This window comes from Lissotriton helveticus, chromosome 2_1 (genome assembly GCF_964261635.1).
Source record: "Lissotriton helveticus chromosome 2_1, aLisHel1.1, whole genome shotgun sequence".
Taxonomy (NCBI): domain Eukaryota; kingdom Metazoa; phylum Chordata; class Amphibia; order Caudata; family Salamandridae; genus Lissotriton; species Lissotriton helveticus.
The window spans coordinates 1,168,399,435-1,168,421,505 of NC_136059.1; the positions used below are offsets into that span (position 1 = coordinate 1,168,399,435).

Here is a 22,071-nt window from a genome sequence, read left to right on the forward strand (position 1 = left end):
AAGGAGGGGCTGTTGGCTTACCAGAACATTTCAATGCGTGGGAGATTGCTGAACATTTGGATTGCTGAAGGCTTAGTTGGGTTAATTTCAAGTTCTATAGTCAGCAAGTGTCCTTCACCCTGGGTAAATATTCCTGAAGGGGCAGATGGACGGGAGCAACAAAAGTCAAAACTGGCTTTAGGACTACAAAAGAGGACAAAAGGTTCTAATGGCAGATGGGGCTTGTTTTATTGTACATCCAGAAGTCAAGAGAACATATCTAGGGCTTGATGGGGACCTAGAAGAGGGACTTTGGAGTTGGGTGGATGAGCCCCGAATGTTATATGAGGCATTATCGGCACACGACCTGGCGGACGTGGTGAAAGCACTGGCTCGCTGAAATGACGTTCTTCCACAACCATTGATGGTTAAGACTTGGACACGGGCTCTCCACCATGTGAAAGAGGTGTTGAGAAATCTCAGATTCTGTTTCACCTAATTTAATGACATACACCGAGCATATATTTCCCCCCAACACATCAAGCGTATGTTCCCTACATCTCCACCTTAGTGCCTGCGATGTAAGCTTGTAGAAGCAGGGTTCTAGCTTATGGTTTGCACCGTCCTCCGCTACAACAGAGGTGGATAGAGATTATGGCCACCACCGCTGAACTGGCTGGCCATGCGTTGACCACCACCCTTGAGTCCTGCCTCCTTTGACTCCGCCCCAAAGCTACAGGGGATAAACATCTGCACAGGTTTATCAACCTTGCATTTGTGTTATTCAAATGACAAATTGCAATGCAGTGGAAAGCACCCGCAACACCGGAAACGACTAAATGGCTCAACACAATAATGCAATGGGCAACTGCAAAAGCAAGTGTATTACGTTCCTTCAGTGATAGAGGTATGACAAGAGTGGAAGGTGGGAACAGGGATACCTACATTGTGAACATTAGGGGGACATTCGATGACCGTGAAGCGATGGAAAAATGAAGGTCACACATCGGAACCATGGTTCCCTCTCAAAGCAGAACCCTAGTGAATGCCTGACACAGGAAGCAAATCTGGGACCCTGGGAAACATGCCTCACCCCTATCATTGCGTAGATTAATGTGCATCACCCACCTGTCTTGATCCTTCTTGTTCCCCTCACACACTACCCGATGAGTGATCCTTACCCCCCTACATCTCACAAGAACTTATGTATCACTCACATGACTTTGTTTGTGCCTACTACTTTATTTCCCCTGTATTGGTACTGTGTCTACTATGACTATGTATAATGAGAGCACAATTTCAGACTAAGTGCATTTTCCGTGGCTTCACTGATGTTGATTTTGTGAAATAATAATAATAAAAATAAAAATAAACATTGTTTGAGCTCCCTAGTGGCCTAATCGATGCTGCAAAGTGTATGGCCTAAATTTGACTGCTGCCCAAGATGGCTGCATCATGTCCTAAACCCCAGAAGTATCTAGAGTAGGTCATGATGTATAGATTAGCATGACATTCCAAATGGATGTTTTGAATGGTGTATCCTATGGAGATGAAGTAGACTAAGAGATGACTGTGGAACATGATGATTGTTATGCATGTGTCCCAAGGCCACTAATGTCATAAATACACCTCTTTGCTTGTAGCTTTTGGTGCGTGAGGTAAAAGATGACAGTGTGTGCCATATGATGCTTGAGTATGTTGGTGATTTGCCGTACATTCTCTCCAATTAAATTGTTGTGAAAATATTTCTATGGCAAATCACTGCAGAAACCCAATAACATAGTAACCTAATGTGCCTTGGAGCTTTGTTTGGGGGTTATGGTGTGAGGTGTGTTTTTCTTTAGTATGATGTGGTACATTATGAACAAGATGCGTCACCATGGCATGTGTTCCTAGTCTGATGCACGCTAAAGTGTTACCATTTTCTTCACCTCCTTTTCATGTGTGCTCACCTTCTCCTCCAATGAGGTCTTCTCATAGTTTGTCTGCATTAGTATGAGTTGAAGTGTTGTGGTGGTGTCTGATCATTGACCCTGTGACTTTATGGTGCTTATGCCATTCGATCACCTATTGCGCAATGATTATTATTCTGAAGGTATCTCTATTTTGTAGCTCTGTGCCCTATTTGATATATGCTCTTCCATTCTTTCAATGTGTGTTTATTTGGCATGTTTGCTATTTGTGTTTCCTCTGCCCTTAATGAAATTTACAAACAAGTTTTTGTGCTTTTTCATTGTCACTCCCATTGTGGGTGTTTGTAGTGGAAATAGCTTCTAAATTAACTTTTTATGTAGCTTAATTTTGAAGTGTACCAATATGATTAAGGTATTAGTGTCTTTTGTGGCAGTTTGCTACTGGATTCTATGATAGGTTTTGGGGGGGCATGTTCATTAAATTGGAATGTATCCAGTCACTTTTGGAAAAGATTGACTAATTTGGCTCATTTTGGCCTTTTTGCTTAACTCTCTGGAGTCCAATCTGAAAACTTTTGTGATTAGGGACCTTGTCCTGCCAGCGTTATTACAACTGCATTTTAACCTATGGCACTTGTAATACAGCAGACAGGATATCCATCACGTGCTGATAGAGCATCCCAGTCCACCAAACTCTAAATAAGGCCCTATATCCGGCATGGCAAATCCATCTTTACTAAAGCGCGCACCTTGTTGTAATCGTCTCTGTAATTGGTTGTGCCTGAAAATGTTAAACCATTTCTGAGGAAGTGTGACCTGTCGTAGCTCAATTACAAACAATGGGGTGACCCAATAGTTAAGCCTAAAGGACCTGAGTAATGTATGATGCAAAAAACAATGGTCCAATTGGGGGAAACAATTACAACAGGAAAGTCATACAACTACTTTCTCCAAAGCACTTTATGGATTAGGTACATATGAACAATAAATGCAATATATCCTGAATAAATCTGAAAAAAGGAGAAGACAACAGACACACATGGGAAACATCACAAAAAATTGTTGCTTTCAACTTTTAGTTGCAATTGCATCAATCATAAGTAGTTACGTATATCAAATATAAAAATCAAGGACAAACAATCTGCGCTTCAAGCCTACCATGGCATCGTATTAATGTGAAAAGGTGCTCATGAGAATATGGGGATAGAGAAAGAAAAAGTTTTTATCTTATACTGAGTCCAATTAATTATCTAAAAGCCTTTCTAATGTGTAAAAATTGTGTTGGATTCATCTCATGGGGACAAAGGTGATCAGTAACAATTGTCCCACCAGTAGATTTGAATACTAATCCAGGCTTATTCCAAAAAGGCATCGACGTTTCGACCCTTACACAGGAGGGGGTCTCTAGAGAATTAATTCTGTCTTAGCTCTGCACTTGCCCAGCTGAAACATAGCCACCTACTCTACCGGCTTCACCCTGTGCGCACTGTTCAGATCTTTCACAGTAATTAGAAAACAAGCCAATCATTTCAATTACAGCTCCATACCAACCCCTCCACTGCTGTTTTTGTTCCCCAAGTATCTACTGTCTATGCAGTCAGCTCAGAATCGCTCCAGTCATTGCATACACAAATCAAGTGCGATCTAAGGCATAATGCAAACTGATGGGGGATCCCCTGTTGAATGTGAAGATGGTCCCCGAAGACTGCCATATTGCGCAGATATTTATTTATCTTGGGTTGAATATATGTCCGGCTTAAGAGTGGCCCCTCCTAACCAGCACTGCAGGCGCTGCAGCTGCCTATGTTCCACCCTGATCTGGAGAGTTTTTCCAGAGGCAGGACTCCCCCATTCTTCAGTTGAATGTCTGCATTGAATGGGAACCTGAGAGCTGCTCGGTTCTCTCAGGCGCGGTAAGATCATTACATTGAATCCATGACTTCCTCAAAAGAGCACCGGTCCAAGGCGAGGAAGCTAGAGAATTAGAAGCACAGTACATGTAATGGAAGCTGGCCCAGACCTGGGCACTCATGGCCTAGTTTATGACCACAAGTTCTAAAGTCCAAACGGAACGTCTTGCAGGGACTCGCATCACATTGAAAGCAATTCATAACTTCATCAGGAGTATGAAGCCCCATATAATTTCACAATACAGTAGATGCCCGCACAGGCCAGTTTGGCTTCTCCAACGAGTAGCTTGTGAGCTACTGGTAGCTCTCCAGCTACCTGTAAGTAGCTCTACTGTGTGCAGCCCAGACTACACAATTAGAAACTATTGCTTGGTTAAAATAATACACATAAACCAAAATTGAGTGTGTGTATGAGAGATTAGGATGAGTTTATTTTTAGAACTCATTAACTGATATTTGAAAGAAAATGGCTCAGTTTCCAAAATATACTTACAACTGATATTTGAGTGATAAATAATGTGTTATTGAAGTACTTTACAAATGTTATTCCCTTAGCACCAGCGGCGTTGCTGCTATGGCTGTTATGTAGTACCCAAGTAGAGGCATTCCATATTGACAAAGCCTAGCAACCATGCCTGATGCACTGAGGTGATCGCTGGCAGTAACCTTGCAAATGGTGGCCACTGATGTAACATTGTCTGATGTGGACACTGTCACCAGTAACACTAGTGGCTCCTGATGAGTTTCATTGGATGTAAGTGGCTCGTATTACAGAAAAGGTTGGAGACCCTGCAATAGTCCAATGAAACATAATTCCTCAAAGTCAACAAAGTCCATAATCCCAAAATCAAAGGGTGCATAAAAATCCTGTTACTTTGCATGCTTATTCAAACCTACTTGTAAACAGTTGGTTAAGAGAATCATTGAATAGTGTTTCAAATCTCCACTTCGCTCTTACATAGTCTGAAGAGACAGCCTTCTACTAGCTTAGCACATCACTACTGCTTTTTTATAATGAGATATATATTCAAGTTTCCATTTTTCTATTACCTATAGCTCATCAAAGAGTTTGCGGTACAATGACAATGGAAAACTAAAACAAGAGGACATGTTTTACTGGCAGGAGAGGTGACTCCTTAATAATCTATAGAGATTTAAGATGTTCAGTTTATGGCACAGATGATATCCTACACCAAGGATTGGGACTCTAGTTCCTTTCCCATTGATCTTCTGGTGAATAGCAGCAATTTGCCCCTGCAGTCCTCAAAGGATCCATGTCCTGCTATCAGACCTGTGAAGCACACCCGTGGCAAGGAGATGCATTGGTGTGCTTCGATGTGAAAATGGAGGAATCAAGTTGAGCCATGGAGGACCTGTGCAATGCAACAGAGGTCAGTAATTGATAAATATTCTGACCTCACTTTTCACCCTATGTCTGACAAAAAGAAAAACATTCAAGGAGGTTCCCTTAAGCGCGTGGAGCCAGTGGGCTGGAGGTTCCAATAAGAGTTGAGCATAATACATTCTGTAAAGATCAGTGAGAGGTGCAAGTAAACCTATCAAAGGTACTGTACAACCTTCACACCTTTCTCCTTCGCAGTTAGATGGAGTATTCTATGAAATTACATTAATGGAATTTACACTACTTTCTAATGTTGGTCTTATTGTAATAGGGGACCTCAAGGGCTCTAAAACTCACAGAAAAAAAGGACCTTAGACCTGCAAGGGAATTTTGACATGATGTTGAACATTGTTTAAGGAAGAGGTCCAATGACCTCTCACCCCCGGCAAAAATTTCCACCACCCAAACATGGCTCAATAACCTAACAGCACTCAATGTCCAACCTACCATCGTGGATTCGGCGAAATCCCTAGGCATCACACTCGATGCCAAGCTCAACATGCAGCAGCACGTTAGCAAAGCCACAAAAGCAGCTAATTTCCAAATCAACACATTGAGGAAAATTAAACCCTTCCTCCCTGCTGAAGACTTCCAAAATGCGGTACAAGCTTTAGTCATCCCTCGAATAGACTACGGACTCGTGGCCCTCAGCGGACTCCCGCTATCCACAACTGCACCCTTAAGAGCCTCCCTGAACGCTGCAGCGAGACTCATAACTGGCTCAAGAAAGCATTCGCATATATCCCCAGACTTAAAGGCTCTAAAATGGCTACCTTTTGAAGCCAGAATACAGTTAAAAATTGCAGTTATGACACACTCGGCCGTGCACCACAATGCACCCAACTACCTCGCTCAAAAGTTGTCTATATCAGGAGGTTCGAGATCCAATAGAAGTTCAAAAAACTTACTCCTGAAATCTCGTAGATTCCGGAAAGAGAAAACATACAAGCGCTCCTTCTCTGGAATGGCACCCAGGATCTGGAATGCGCTCCCACCTGAAACCAGGCTGATCTCCTCCGCTGCACTCTTCAAGAAAGAGGTGAAAACCATCCTTCTGGCCAAGATCTCCTGAACACTATTGGTGCTGGATCGGAGACTCTGCATTGCTTTGTATCACTGTTCACCTGTCCTCTGGCACTATACTTCTAACTTGTTGGTGTCACTACCAATATATGATACACGTTGGATTACTGATTCACTCTCCTGATACCCTCACTCAGTGTTCTCTCTACACTAAGGCTTTGATATAAGCCATCCACACACCCAAGGTGCACCTGAACACCTCTGTGTTGAGATCAATGACTTGTACCGTCTTATATTACTTGTTTACCTGAGTGTATATTGATATGCTTTATGTATGTTACTATTATCCTATCATGTTAGTGACTATTATACTATTATAATAGTATAATCCCATTATCTCTGTTCACTCCCACTGCCCCTACCCCTGTGTTTGTGAAGCGCTCTGATATCTGTAAGGATCTTGTTCGCGCTATATAAAACTTTGAATAAATAAATAAATAAATAAATAAATGAAGGTCTCATGAGATGTGACAGTCAGGCTATCTTTTTCCACCCCTGAGAACAATCAGTATTAAAAATGGAGCATTATGGTGAAGTCTACTTTTAAGTTAGTTGGCAAATGTATCTGTGGTAAAGATAAAAGAGAAGAACTTGGATGAACTGAAGAAAGGGCTTTGCCACAAGCTGAAGAAAGCACGCCCGATTAGAGTGGAACTCTATCTAGCAGCGTTATTCCGTCTCAATTGTGATGATCTTTTTTAAAGAATACAGATAGCTGACCATAAGAAAATGTTGTTTTAAGAGCACTGCCCATCAGTAATATACAACTGCATGTAGCTGCATTTCAAGCATACCTGATGGCAATGAGCATAACCTAACATTGCAGGGGACACAATTAGCTGGCCCTGAACCGTCCACATGCATATTCTCACTCTAAGAAACTGAGTCAACTATCCAACTGATGCATCGGGGAAAAAAACCCATCCCTGATAGCATACCCGGTGATCTGTTCCTTTCTGAGCCTGTTGTTTTGATCCCCTATCTGAACATCCTTAGCAACGCAATAGCCGGTGGAGAGGATCTCTCCAAAGACTTGGGGTCAGGCCATTATTGTCCCCATTCATAAGAAAGGGGCAGAAGATAATTCAGCAAATTACTGGCCTATCAGTCTCATCAAGAACACCCAAATAAATGTTCGTTAGCAAGTTCTTTCCTTGCTTCAGGGCTTGATGAGGGACCATCAGATCCTGTTGACTTTCAGGCTGAGTGCTGTGAGAAATAAGCACCATCGACCTGGTGTTTTGGTTCTCACTTATCTGCTGGAAGTACAATACCGTAAGAAAAGACCATTTATACATGGCCTTCATGGATCTGAGGCCCTCGTTTGATTTCGTTTCTAGGGAATGAATGTCTGTGGGAAGTGTTTATGCAGTCCACTATCGCAGAAGAGCTCTTGCACATTGTGGTCAAATTGCATACAGACAATTATGCACAAGTAGGGTGGAATAGCCAAGGGGATCTGGCCAACAGTATCCCCATAAAATGTGGGCTGAGACAACGGTGCGTCTTGGCACCCACATTGTTTCACCTGTACATTAACGGCGTGGTTCAACAACTGTCAGCGTGACGCCCCAAAGATAGCAAATGTCAGCAAATGTCAGCATCGCAGTGCAACTGTTTGCCGATTACATTTTGGGGCACATGCATCAATATTGCTTTTTGCGATTCCTTAATTGCGAAAAATAAGGAATCGCAATTAAGGAATTGCAAACTGCAATGCATCAAGAAATCGCTAAAAAAAATAGCAATTTCTTAAAATTCCTTAATTGCGATTAAGGAACACCTCCCCATTCATTCCTATGGGCCTAGAGGCCCATAGGAATGAATGGGAAGACATTCTCAATTTGCGATTCGCAAATTGAGAATGCAATTTCAAGGGTGCAGGGGTGTCCAAAGCACACCCTGTTGCACCCCTGAAATCTGCCTATAAGTACATCTTGCACACACACATGCCCCAAGGGCATGTGTGTGTGTAAAATGGAACTTTGAAAATGCACTTTAGTGCATTTTTCAAAGTTTTCGCAAATTACCATGAAGGTCAACTTCATGGTAATTTGCTCCCCTTATTAGCGAAATCGTGAATTTTTTAAGTTTGATGCATTGCATATAAGGAATCTCAATTTGAGGTTCCTTAAATGCATTTGCAATTTAAGAAATCGCAATTTAGCGATTTCTTAATTTGAGAAAAGTACAAAAATGATGATGCATCCCAAAAGTTGAAACTGCATTCGCAAACGGACGAATTTTGCGATTCGCACCATTTGCGAATGCAATTTACAATGATGCATGTGCCCCTTTGTTGCTGCCACGCACCTTTATGGGACTACAGCAAATACTAGGTAAATGTGTTGTGTTTATAAAAATAGGGGACTTGTAATAAATGCTGAAAGATCTAAGTTTATGGCTCTAAAGCCCCATCGCTGGTTCAAAAATAAAATGGAGGCAGATTGGTCCCCAACTGAGTGAATCATGAGTTTTGACTACTTGGGAGTCAGCCAATAGGACAATTTATCCTGGGAGGCCCAGCTTGACAAAAGTAAAACCACTCTGCAGCACATATCAACAGCTACCCTGAAAAAGTGCAAGCAAACATCAAGTAGGACTGTCTCCCCCGTCCTCGATTTCTATAGGCCCTGGGTGAGGCTTTTTACGGGTCCGAACTATGGAGACGCTAGTCAGATAACCCGGACCGAAACACATTTTTGGGATCCCTATTTAATCTTCCGAATAGCACACTCTTGTTACCATTAAGAATAGATCCGGTACAGGAGCGAAGAACATGAGTCTGAAAGTGTTTTGCACGTCCGTGACGGCCTCAAGGGAGATCACGTCCCAGCAGGCAGAAATGACCCGTATTCTGGAGTCAAAAGGGATTCAATATGAGTATGTTGATATCTCCCAGGAAAACAGCTTCCTTGAAGAAATGAGGACCAAATCGGGGAACCCGAAAGCTGTCCCTCCCCAGATCTTCAATGGAGACCACTATTGTGGGGATTTCGAAATGTTCAAGAATGCCATTGAATGTGACACCATGACCGAGTTCCTGAAGTTGAGCAAAGAATGAGTCGTAATCATCTCATGTTCATCTCTGACTGCATTCCTACCTGGCCAGATCCCAGTCCTGCAACTCCTGAGCTGTCTCCACATTCCACTGAAACTTCAATCCCCATCTTACCCTGCACCATGTATGTTACAGCATGGTGGAGCCAGATGTTGCTGTGCATCCCGTCTGCGTAATCTGTCAGCCTCTGCAGCTTCCAGTGTCCCCTCTCTCCCAAAAAGCTAAGCATTCCATTGCATTTGAGGGTCCCATGAGGGCAGACTACTCAGTTCTGTGTTGCTTTGCTGGATAAATGATTTTAATATTCTAATCTGTTAATTACCATTTCCCTCCTACAGGTAAAAATATAAACAAAACATGCAAACGACTTTGACCTTCCCAGTCTTAAATGCTGCTTAACTTGATAAGCCCTTTGTGCAGGTCTGAAAAGCCCACACAGTACCTGGCCACTCATGTGGGTAAAACCCTCTTTTTCCGGCCTGTCTTGATTTGTGTGTGCCCCAGGCATTATAAATGCTGATGAGCCTGCCTTCTCCATCAATCCGAGTGTACACCATTCCCCGGTGTTCCATACTCTGCTGCTCCCCTCAAAGCTGCTGGACCTGATGGGTTACCGGGTGATCTGTTGCGCGCTAACCATAATGAGTGGGGGAAGTTGGTCTCATCTCTGCTTAATGCTATTACAACGGTGCACCTGTTCCCAAATCCTGCCAAGGGGCGGAGGTCGTCCCTATATTTAAAAAGGGGTGTTGGGACGACCCCGCCAACTATAGGCCTATAAGCCTTATTGACTCAACAACACAAAAGGTGGCGGGGAAAGTGATCCTGGGGAGGGTGCTCCAGTGGGTAGACGATAATAACATTCTATCGGACTACCAAGCCGGCTTTCGCCCCGGTACAGGGACTATAGAACAGGCCTTCAGACTGGTCCTTCTGTATTGGAAGGTGGTGGTGCTGGGCAAAGGCAGTCTTTATCTGGCCTTTATAGACCTGAAGACTGCCTTTGACCTAGTACCGAGGGAGGGGCTGTGGAAGGTTTTGTCTGAGATGGGGTTGCCCCCGTACATTCTGTCCCTACTGGTGAGGCTCCACGCTGACAACTTTGCGCAGGTGCGGTGGGGCATGCACGGCGAGAAAACTGACAGGATCCCAGTGGAAAGGGGCGTCCGCCAGGGATGTGTGCTTGCTCCCACTCTGTTCTCTCTTTATGTGAACGGAGTGGCTGAGCACCTGCTTAGTAATCTTTCAGATGCACCGTCCCTGGAGGGTAAGCACATCTCCACATTACTTTTCGCTGACAACACCCTCCTTATTTCCAAGACTCCCATGGGCTTGCAGAGCCTCTTAAATAGTTTTCAGGAGTTCTGCTCACACAGGGGCCTGATTATTAACACCATTAAAACTAAATACCTGGTTTTGAACTCGCCCACAAAACGGGGCCGTCCCCCGTTGCTGAATTCCGCGCCCTTGGAGAGGGTGGCCGAATTTGATTACTTAGGCATCCGCCTCACGGCTGAATGCATTGGAATTCACATATCCAAAAGATGTTACTTGGTCATAAAAGGGTGGGTGGTGCCCTCCTTAAGAAGCAACGCTCCTCTACAACCAAGCCCATTGCCCCAGTCATGGAGATATACAAAGCAAGAGGGGTTAGTGCTGCTTTGTATGGGGCAGAACTGTGGGGCATGTGCAACCTTGAAGTACTAGCTAGATCAGAGAGTAAATTTCTGAAGGACTTGATGGCCCTCCCGCAGAGCACCCCAACAGTACCTGTATTATTGGATCTGGGTTGTAGATCGATTAAGGACCAAGCCCAAATACGCCCCTTGCTACTTTGGGCGCGCCTGTGGCGAGTGCCCGAGCTGGCCTCATATGCAGATGGTTTGTTAGAGGTTATGTTAATGGAGGACTGGTCCAAGATTAAGTGGTTGAGGGATGTGAAACGGCTTTTAGGGGATCTAGGCCTTGGCGATGAATGGGAATCCAGGACCGCCCCCCATAAAGCCGTTTTAAAGAAGCTGTACTGGAACTGGATCTCCTGTAAAATCTCTACTGATTCAAAACATTGCAAATCCACTACTGACTTTATGAAGATCAAGGATTTGGTGGCCTATGAACTGTACCTTGACATTATATCTAACCCCATAGACCGTGCTTTGTATTTTAAATTTAGAATAGGGACGTTACCTGTAAGTGAATTGACCGCCCGCTGGAAAACTTCCCATCAGCGATCCCCTTTCTGTGCGACATGCCTAACACGAGTTGAGTCGGTTGCCCACATTTTCTTCGAATGTCCGGCTTATTTAGCGCCGAGGCGGTGCTGGCTCAAACCACTTTGTAGACAGTTAGGCACTCGGCAGCATAATGTGGCATTACGCATTTTAATGTCCGATACACGTATTTGTTTGTCTGCGGTGTGTCCAAGTTCCTAAAATGGTCTTGGTTAATTCGCACAAAATGGCTTTCTTTGTCAATTTAATGCTTGTCTTAACTGCTCATACAATGTTTTATTTGTGTAAATAGTATGTGCTTGTTTAAATACTGCTTTTTAAATTCATTGTATTATGCTTTTATGATATTTTTATATTGAAATAAAGCCTTCAATCAATCAATCATTAAGAATAGATCATATTGTCTGCCTAAGAATTCTAAACTATTGTGCCAGAATGTAGGCAACACCAGAATTGGGCCCTATAGAATGGGCCTAAAGGAGCTAATAGCATTACATTGGAACTGTTCCACGCCCTGGTTAACGGCAGTAAAAGAGCTCTGTGGCAATTTAAAAATGGAGGACGTTTGGAATGAGACTGCTAAACTGGGAAGAAACACCTTTATTCAGATCAAGGGCTTATACTGGGATCACATTCTCTCAGAAGTGTGGTGCGAACCACGATCCGATGGCATGGTGATGAGCTTCTCTCCCATAAATGTTCTCCTAGATTTGAAATATTCTTAGACAGGATCACTCCCTCCAAGGCCAGATCTCTTTAAATGTGCTTTAGAATTGGTACGCTACCTTTAAAGTGCTCACAGCTAAATGGAACAGGAGTGATGATGCACCAGGGGCATGCCCCTTCTGCCCTGGGCACTCTGGAAACAGAAGAGCACTTTCTATTCGTTTGCCCTAGGTATTACATGCCATGCTCTAAGTGGACTATTCCACTTTGCTCTTATGCGGGTGTCAGACATTGTGTTGAGGCGTTGTAACTTGTGTTTACTTAAATATGACACAAATGAACCATTTGTTTTCGCATTATTGAGGTTCTTAAATTGGGCTTGGCATATAAGGTCTAGAATTACCAATTAGAATGTCCTGAAAGGGCCCATGTAGGTTTTTGATGCTGAAGGTCATAATAGAGGGAAACTGCAGGGCCCAGCAGAACTGACTATTGCAAAAGGCTGTTGCATGTGTCATTTTAAAACAATGGTATGTTCATTGTATTGTTTTAATAGAGTCTGTCTACCATTTGATACTGTGTCAGCTTTTTATAGCCATGATTACTGCACCCTGAAACTTACGCTTGCAATGTATGTTGTTTATGTAACTTTTAACTTTTCTGCACCCGTGCGAATAAGCATATGATTCTTCCTTTATTCCAATGTCGATGCTGTCACTATATATAACTGCTGGACATTTGACATTGTAAGACAAATGTTGTTTTCGCTTGTATTTTTAATTCTGACATTTTTACTGTGCTTTTATGGTTATATATTTTTAACAGAACTGAAGTTATAACTATTACTACTACAACTGCCTGTAGAGATTAAATGCCAACCCCAGGAGTTAGGAGTATGAATGCAATCCAACTGCCTTCTAATCCTACCTGTTGAGACATTGTTGCCAGTTACATACATTACATGAATGTAATCCACGTCATAGATCAAGTGGGCTCCAGATGGAGTGTGGAAAAGGGAAGATACACAGGCGTGCCAGGACCCTATCACAGACCATAGAAGGATGAATGTGTGTGTGGAATTTTCTGTGTGTCTAACTGCCCGGGACCACATGTGAGCTTTACAGCTGAGACTGGAAGATTCTGAACGCAAGGGGATCAGTGTGTGTGAACAAAAGATACTTTACTACCTCCCTTCGCGAGGGCAGTTAGAAAGACGCAACTGTAAGTTTCTCCATTTCCTTTGTATTTGTTTGCCCTACCTCCCTCTATGGAATGAGTTGCAGCACAGGTTTTTGTATAAGGGAATGAGAGAGAGAATCCAAAGATGGAGGTGAAGTAGTCAAAAGAAGAAGCGCCCCCAGTGAAAAAGACTACTGCCCATGGGATGTACCACCAGTATGAGAAGAGCATGGGCAGATATCTAAAATAGTGGGTGGCACTCACTAATGCGGATGGGACAAAGTCCCACTTGGCAGAACGTGCCTTTGATTCAGGTGCTTAAACAATTTGAGAAGGAGAATAAAAGACCCCCCCCCCCAAAAAAAATGTAGACCAGTTGCCTTTTTTCCTGAATTGGTAGGAGGAAACAAATAAATGAAAGCACAAGTCACAAGTGCGATGAATGAACCAAACCCATGAGAAACACCAATGACAAATGAGTCATTTGAGGAAAAGGATGAGAGCTTGTCCCACTACTGCCACAGTTTCTCCTTACTTATTTCCACCAATCAGTTTAGAGAAGCTTGATCATGAAAAACAGGGGGAGGATGACCTAGATGTCCTAAGTTTGCTGATGTCAGAGGTGCACCAGAAGAAATTGGAAGGCACCTGCTGTCTAGCTGGCATTGGGGGACATCAATAAATGTACAAGTGAACATGCAAGGGAGTGCAGCAGGCGCAAGGAGGCATTTGATTGATAACGTTGATGGTGGTGCTGGACTACAAGGCAGTGCAAGGTGCGTGTGATGAGAGGCGGACTCAAGAACAAAGCATACTCTTCCTAAATCGTGGCCCATTTTCCTCCTTGTTGGACTGATGTTAGGCGCCAACATATTAGGGCATGTAGTCTGAAAATAATGCAGGAAAGCCTGAGATGGAATACAAGCAAGCGGGCTAGAAAATTAGAAATAAATCCTCTGGATGACCAACATACACCATTTTCAAGGAAGGAGGATAGTGAGGGTCATCCCGATGGGTTCCTGCCTTTAGGGAATACCCTGGGCCAGGAGGAATAAGAAATGTTCATATCCTCTGGTTCCTGGCTGATCTAGTCAACTTTAAGAAACACTTTTCCAACATTCGCAAGAACCCCCAGAAATTCTATGACGAACTTCAAACCATATTAGAAAACTATAAATCTACTTAGGCGAATGTGAATCAACTGTTATGTTTGGCGGTGCACAAAGAGGTGAGAAATCACTTAGAGGAAAAGAGTGGTTGGTCGCATCAGATTCCACCAGATAAGGCTGCTCTGACTGCAGCAAAGGATGGGTTTTTGAAGCGGTAATTGAGATACGTCCAGTCAAGACTGACTGGACCCGAATTACAACTTGCAAACAACAAAATGGAGTCTTTTGCAGATTATTTGAATTGGTTAAAATACATGTTTTAGAGGTATTCAGGCATCAGTCCACTTACATAATAGGCTCAGGAGGCAATGGGTGCTACTTTTGCTCATGGACTGCTACAGAACATCCAGAAACAATTGCACACCACCTGTATTGGGTGGCAAACAAAGAGTTTGGTTGAGATTGTCACTGTTGCCAATCACTGCATGACAGCGCAAGAAAGGAAAAAAGGAGTTGAATGTTGATGTTGTCACAGGTGCAATCAGTCCAACAGACAGTAAATGGGAGGATTAGGGGGATGATGAACAAAAGCAGAGAGGGATGTGTCAAGGAGAGGGTGAGTGGATCAGAGTTCAGGATGGGAAATAAGGAATGGGTTGATCATGTTTAATTTGTGGACAAATAGGATATTAGAAAAGAGATTACTTCAATGGAAACTGAAGTGCACTGACCCAAGTTGACTAACCAGATTTCCCCAGATAACCCAAAGTACAGTATTCCAGTTATTAGGAAAGGACGTGAAGTGTCCACTGTAAAGGCATTAATCCTAATCGATCAGAACGGTCATTATATGAAATGTATGATCAATGGTAAACCAACCTCATATCTTATTGACACCAGTGCAAGTCGATCAGCCCTACAAACCTCCCAACTCCCTTCTTTACCTCTCTCTGGCTTGCCCATCGATACAATTGGCATTTACAATACTAGGATACCCCATTAAATTAGGAATCCAATATCAGTTATTCTGGGTCACATAACTAATCATGGATACTGAGTGGTGAGTTGCACACCTTTGTAATCTTCAATTTAAACTTTATTTCGTGTACTCCTTTGATTAACCTTCTCGGCGTGCTAGCAGTCTTCGCGCTCTGTCCTCTTGCACTGCAAATAAGATACGAACACACGGGAACCGCATTGCTTAATCCTTCATGAAAACTTGAGGCAGTAGCGGGAGGGTTGCATTCGGGGCAATCGAGTCCTGATACACTGAGAGTCTTTAAGTCAGCTTACGAGTGGGTGAGGCTAACAGGGCGTAGCTTTAACACGTGATCAGTGCAGCTGGGGAAAGCAGGACACGTTAAAGTGGGGAACAGTTGCAGTTAGGCGAGTTGATTGACACAGACGGATGAAGCGTGAACATGCTGCGGTGTTTGGCCGCAATTTAGAAGGGAGTTGAACGTCTCGAATAACATGGAAGTTGGTGACAAATGTTTTTTGTTTAAGTGAAAGGAAGACGTGTCACGGTAAGCAGGGAGCTCCAAATGGGTTAAACTAATACACTTCCAGGGCTGAAAGAGGATATAAAATATGGCATTGAGCTCTGTTGTGCAGATTGAGTATATCGGGTTCTGGGTTCTAGCGGTAAACAATGTTTATCTTGTTGGCAGTATTCACACACACATATATGAAACGCTTAAAAGAGGGCAATAGCGGAGTTTCAATTTCGTGTGTAAAGTTTGTAAATTGCAGCATAAGGATTACAACTGATCGGATTGATGATATGTGTATATTTTTCACTTTTTTAGATACCCCCGAAGAAGGGCAAATGTTGCCCGAAATGCATTGGGTTTTTTATGGAATAAAACGTGACATGTGGAAACATGATGTGTTCTTGTGCCTGTTTGAAGAATGAGGAGATACAAAGAAACGAGTAAAATGAATTGAACATAAAAAAGAAGAATACAAGTGATAAAAATGAAAGGATAAAATGAAGGATTAAGCAATACATGGATTTAATTCATTGGATTTGTTTCAAAATAGGTTGTGCAGCTAGTTGGGAACCGAAATGCGGTTCCCGTGTGTTCGTATCACATAACTAATCACCATACCTTCCTGCTAAGCTCTACTTCACCTTCAAATTTTTTAAGGAGAGATTTATTATGCTTAGTGAATTATACTGTGTGTTGTACTAATGATGGTCTTGTTTTGAATCTGGCCAAGAGAAATGAGAACAAAGTGTTTACAATTTTATGTAAATCTGATAAACAGAATGAGAAAATTGAGAGTCCTCTTGGAAAAATTGAATCTTTTGATAAAATTCTTAATCAGGTCCCTGCAATTTTATTGGTTGAACAAGCAAATGATTCAGGTGTATTCTCTCAGCTCAGCCTGTCAAGATTAAGACCAAACCTATTGAGAAGTTACTTTGCATCCCATAGTATAGCCGAAACAAGAAACAGAAGCTGTAATGCAATCAGTAATTCCAGTATTAAATAATTAAGCAAAAGTTCCTAGTTCCCACTGTAAGAGTGTGCAATACTCCCATTTTACCTATCAAAAATGAGTGAAAGAAAACTTAGCCTTTTGTCCAAGATTTCCAGATGGTTAATAATGTTGCATTATCAGGTTTCCTGGTGGTGTCCAATCCTGCCACTGCATTGTCATGTGTCAACACCACTGTCAAATGATTTACAGTTGTTCATCTTTGTTCTGTCTTATTCTCCATTCCCATCCACAAGGAAAGCCAGTTTCGTAGCAGTGGCTCTCCCGTTGGTCCAGGGCCGGACTGGCTACCGGGCAGTTGTGTGTGCTGCCGAGCTAGGGGCTAATTTCTCTTTGGTGGGGGCTTATTTCGTTGCTGGGGACCTGCGTGCGATTTGAGATACAAAAAGCAAAACGAATTTCGTTTTGCACACGCAGGTCCCCATCAACGAAATTAGCCCCCAGCACAGCAGCACACACAACTGCCCGGTAGCCAGTCCGGCACTGCGTTGGTCCACGGAGGCACCTCTCCATCTTTTCTTAAGCCCTTGATAAAATCTAGACACCCTAGTCTTTGGTTCAATATGTGGATGATGTGTTACTTGTATCTGCAACCCAGCCCAGTGCAAGGTTGGCTTACTGTACCTTCTTACTCAATTGGCTAAAAAGAGGCATTAGGATTTATGAGTAAATTTGTAATTTTGCCTCTACATGTTCAACACGTACGTTATTACATTTCTGCATCTGATAAGATTAAAGCTTTTCATAAGTTACTTTGCCCAGTCACAGTGTCTCAGGTATGGACTTTCTGAGGAATAGCAGTTTGCTGCAGACAGTGGATATTGGTATTTTCTGCACTACTAAAACACCTCCAAGACTATATTAAAAAAGACACCTAAGTACTAGGGAGGTGTCAGTGTAAAACAGGCACTGTTCTCAGGTCTTGTACAGTGATTGTCTGATTACTATAAACCTGTCAAACTCTGTCTTGAATGAGAAGGGTACACTCTTGACCCCGTGGCTGTAGTTTTCCTGCCCCATTTGTGATCTGTGGCAGCTGCTGCCCACCAAGTAGAACATTGCCCTGGGCTCTACCTTCCTAGTGGCTGAGCCTCGTTCCATGTGTGCCTTATCACTCACCACAACACACCAACATTTATCCACAGCCAGACTGTCCCATTATGAGATCCTCTTGTCCACTTCCCACATTACTTAAACCCACTTCCTGGGATGAATCTTGCCTCCCTAGAGCCCACAGCACAAGATGTAGACACTCACGATTGCCCGACAGTCACAGCTCTCTTAAACGAGCTTCAAAGGTATCTGTCATATGTACAATGCCCAACAGCAGCCCTATATACTACATAGTTGGCTAATGTTGGAACCCTTGTAGCAGGTTACACTGTATGTACATTGTATGAAATCACTGACAGTCGCCACTTGCCCCAGGTTCACTCATCTCGGATCTCATCACCTTTTCCCAAGCATGTATCCTTGCCACATAAAAGATTGTCACATTATTCTCTGTTTCTAAATAGGCATTTGGTGTCCCCCATGATTTTGGACTTTAATGGCTAAAAACTAAAAAGGCACTTATGTAAAAAAACTTGTATGCTCTCATTCATGTTACCATGTGCAGTGGCTATTGCTAAATGAACTGCTCATTAGTCTATCCAAGATGAAGTGCCTAGAAAAAATTAGTTTTGACACCAGAAACTTGTTCCACAGATACAAAAGGAACTATATATATTGTGTGAATAGATAAACTTCCCAAAACCCATACTTAAAGATTTGTCTGTATTGCAGGAGTGGGCGCTTGAAGCTGAGAAACAAGCATGGGTCAGACAGAACGGTAAAAGGGTGTTGAGAAATATTATACAGAAAAGGAAATAAGCAATTTAGGGCCAGATGTAGGTAAATATATTTTACCGACTCATTAATACCGAATTTTACCGATTCGGTATTTATGAATCAGTAAAATATAAGGAGGGAGATGTAGGTAAATCCAGATGTGGATTTACCGAATCTGTAAAAGTCGGTATTTACCGATTCGGTAAATACCGACCGGTAATGCCCATTTATTCCTATGGGCTTTGAAGCCCATAGGAATGAATGGGCATTACCGATTCGGTATTTACCGAATCGGTAAATACCGAATTTCACAAGGGTGCAGGGGGTGTCACTTTTACACCCTCTAGCACCCCCAAAACAGGTTTGGGTGCCATGTGGCAGGCATACCTGCCCTAAGGGCAGGTCTGCCTGTCATATGGCACAGGTGTGCATGCACAAATGTGCATGCACACCGGAATCGGTATTTTACCATCAAATTGAATTTGATGGTAAAATACCGATTCGGTAAGGCTTGTGGGACTCAGAAGAGTCCCACCTACATATCAAATTTACCGAATCGGTAAAAATACCGATTCGGTATTTTACAGAATCGGTAAATTTACCGATCGGTAAATTTACCGATTCTGTAACAATATGCCCCCTACATCTCAAATTCCATTTACCGGTCGGTAACGGCGACCGGTAAATGCCTACCTACATCTGGCCCTAGGTCAATAGACTGTAGTCCATGAAATGACTTTGAATGTTGCACATAAACTGGTGCAAAATAGAGGGATTGAGAAATTTACCAGAATATTATCGTGATAGCGATTGCCATGCTCTTTTAGCTAATGCCATCTTGATTGCCTATGTTACCTATAGTGGTACAAGCTAAACCTTTCCTGACCATTTAGCCTCTTCCTCCTGCCTGGTAGCACTAAGCAAGAATGTTTAAGTTGCCATCTCAGCATCTTCAGGTTTATATTATTTGATCTCTTCTCAAGGCCTTTTGCCCCTCTCCTCCAAGGATACTGTACACCTGGAATGGTAACTGAGCTTTATCTTTGAATTGTGTATTCCATAGGTGCCTGTAGAGAAAATTCGATAAAAACTCTGGGGCATATCTACAAGGAAATGACGGAGCACTGAGCTGTGGCAAATTTTGCAGCACCAAGGTCTGCCATTTCCAAAACGCAGGGATGCGCTGTATATACAACAATACGGCACACCCTTGTGTTTTCCCTAGCACTGGCTCTAAAAATAGCTGCCAGGCGACAACACAGACATCTTTGCGCCATAATGCAATGGTGCCTGTGTTGCAGGGAATGATCTTTTTTGTGCAGGAAGGTGTCCCTTCCTGCACATAAAGAATTAATAATGGCAATAGATAGAAGCAGCAAATCGCCATTTTTTTTAATGATTGTTTATGTGCAAGAAGAGACTCCTTCCTGCACATAAATATTAATTAATGAAATTTTGCTCTTTCTATGTGTGTTTCATTTTGCGGCACACATAGAAAAATGTCTCCTCGTTGCAACATTCTAAAGCATGTTATTGCATGGCGTTAGTTTTTGTTGCAGCCTCGGATTTACACCTCCTTTTAATTCTGGGGCAGCATAAACAAGCAATGGGTGTTGTGATGGAGCACACACAGCAACACCTGTTGCACGCCCCTTTCACGCAGATACCTGCATGAAAGAGTACCATATTTTCAAAGTGGCATTAAGCCACAAAAAGGTGGTTTAACGCCACTATGTAAATATGGTGCAGGGTAATGTGCCACTGGAACGTCAAAAAAAGTGATGTTCCGGTGGTGCAATCCCCTTGTACATATGCCTCTCTGCGTACTGGGGAGAGGTTTAGCAATAGATGTTCACTACTATTAAGTGCAGTCATTGTTGCTTTGCATTGCAGTAACACTGCGTATTTTTGCTTAATAAATGTGTTCAAACTTCAAGTGGACTTGCATGCTGATTTTTCTTAGATAGGCCACTTATCCACCTGTTATTTTGTCTCCTTCTGACAACCCAGCCACCAATTACTGTGCAATAATTCTAGTAGGTTCATCTGAGACATTGCTAGGTAAATACAATTGTGTCTCTGTACCCATTTCGAGTTCTTCACAGAAAATCTCCGGAAGATAAGTATTTTCTTCTCTCTACCCATAAAATAGCAGGAAAGGTCAAATATATCAACCAGACATTGATTATAAACTATATAACCATTGAAGACGGTCAGACAAGAGAAAGCTGCTAAACATGATCTGGAGGTGGGTGGTTGCCTGGCTAGCCTTCAACCAATCAAGTGATTTACACAGAGGTCGATTTTTTGTTTCTCCTGTATTTCTAAATTAGTCTCTGACTGTAATGAAAACATTATACAGTCACTAAACAATCATATACTGATCATATTAGACATGGTAGTTACATCTTACCTTGAGATGTCGGATTATGATCTAGGATAGAGTTGAAATTACTCCACAAAAATAAAAACAATATAGACATATGTGATCATGTTTAATAACTCTTTGGGGAAAATATTATTTCAGGCTCTCTGTAAATTTTTGACATGTATCAATCAATACAAATTTATGTGACCTGCTTTTGAACAAGTCATCCATTGAAATGTCATTGATTACAGTACTGAAGAATCTGTTACTCACCCTACATAAAATCCATCACACCTTCCATTCTCTTGCAAATTCCTAAAATGTATCGCACCCATGACTTTGCTGTTTCCTCTGATACATACCCACTGTACCTACCATTTGTTCTCAACCTTTTGAAAATGTCTCCTGCTCTCTAAATTAAATATTCTATTTATTTATAAAGTTTTGTATAGAAGCAAGGCTCTCAATGTATACAACAGTGCTGTGCAAGACCAAGGCCCATCAACAGATCTGCAAGGCTAGCAGGAAAGGAAATTAACTGCAAGAAGCAGTTTTGCCGTAATTATTTCTTAAAATGTGTTATCATAACAAGACATTCCTGTGGATGAAAGGATTCCCATGCTGGTTCCAAAAAACTGTTGTACCCTCAACTGAGACTCAAGACACCTTTACATGATTGGATCTTAAATTAATATCTGGAGTGTCAAGCCACCAGTGAGGAACAGCTCTTAAAGAATTTATTAACTGTACTTGTCCTCATGAACCCTTCATGAATAATAAGAAGACGGAGACATTGTTGACATACATCTCCAGTGTAGGTCATGTGTACCAAACA

General features: G+C 42.4%; 1 protein-coding gene and 1 pseudogene across 3 annotated transcripts in view; one reads left to right on the forward strand and one right to left on the reverse strand.

Annotated features, from left to right (window-relative positions):
- Nucleotides 1-22,071, reverse strand: part of LOC144818519 (A disintegrin and metalloproteinase with thrombospondin motifs 3-like) — a 641,954-nt gene that overhangs the window by 562,763 nt on the left and 57,120 nt on the right. The window lies entirely within an intron of this gene.
- On the forward strand, nucleotides 9,050-9,925 carry LOC144819640 (SH3 domain-binding glutamic acid-rich-like protein 3 pseudogene; annotated as a pseudogene).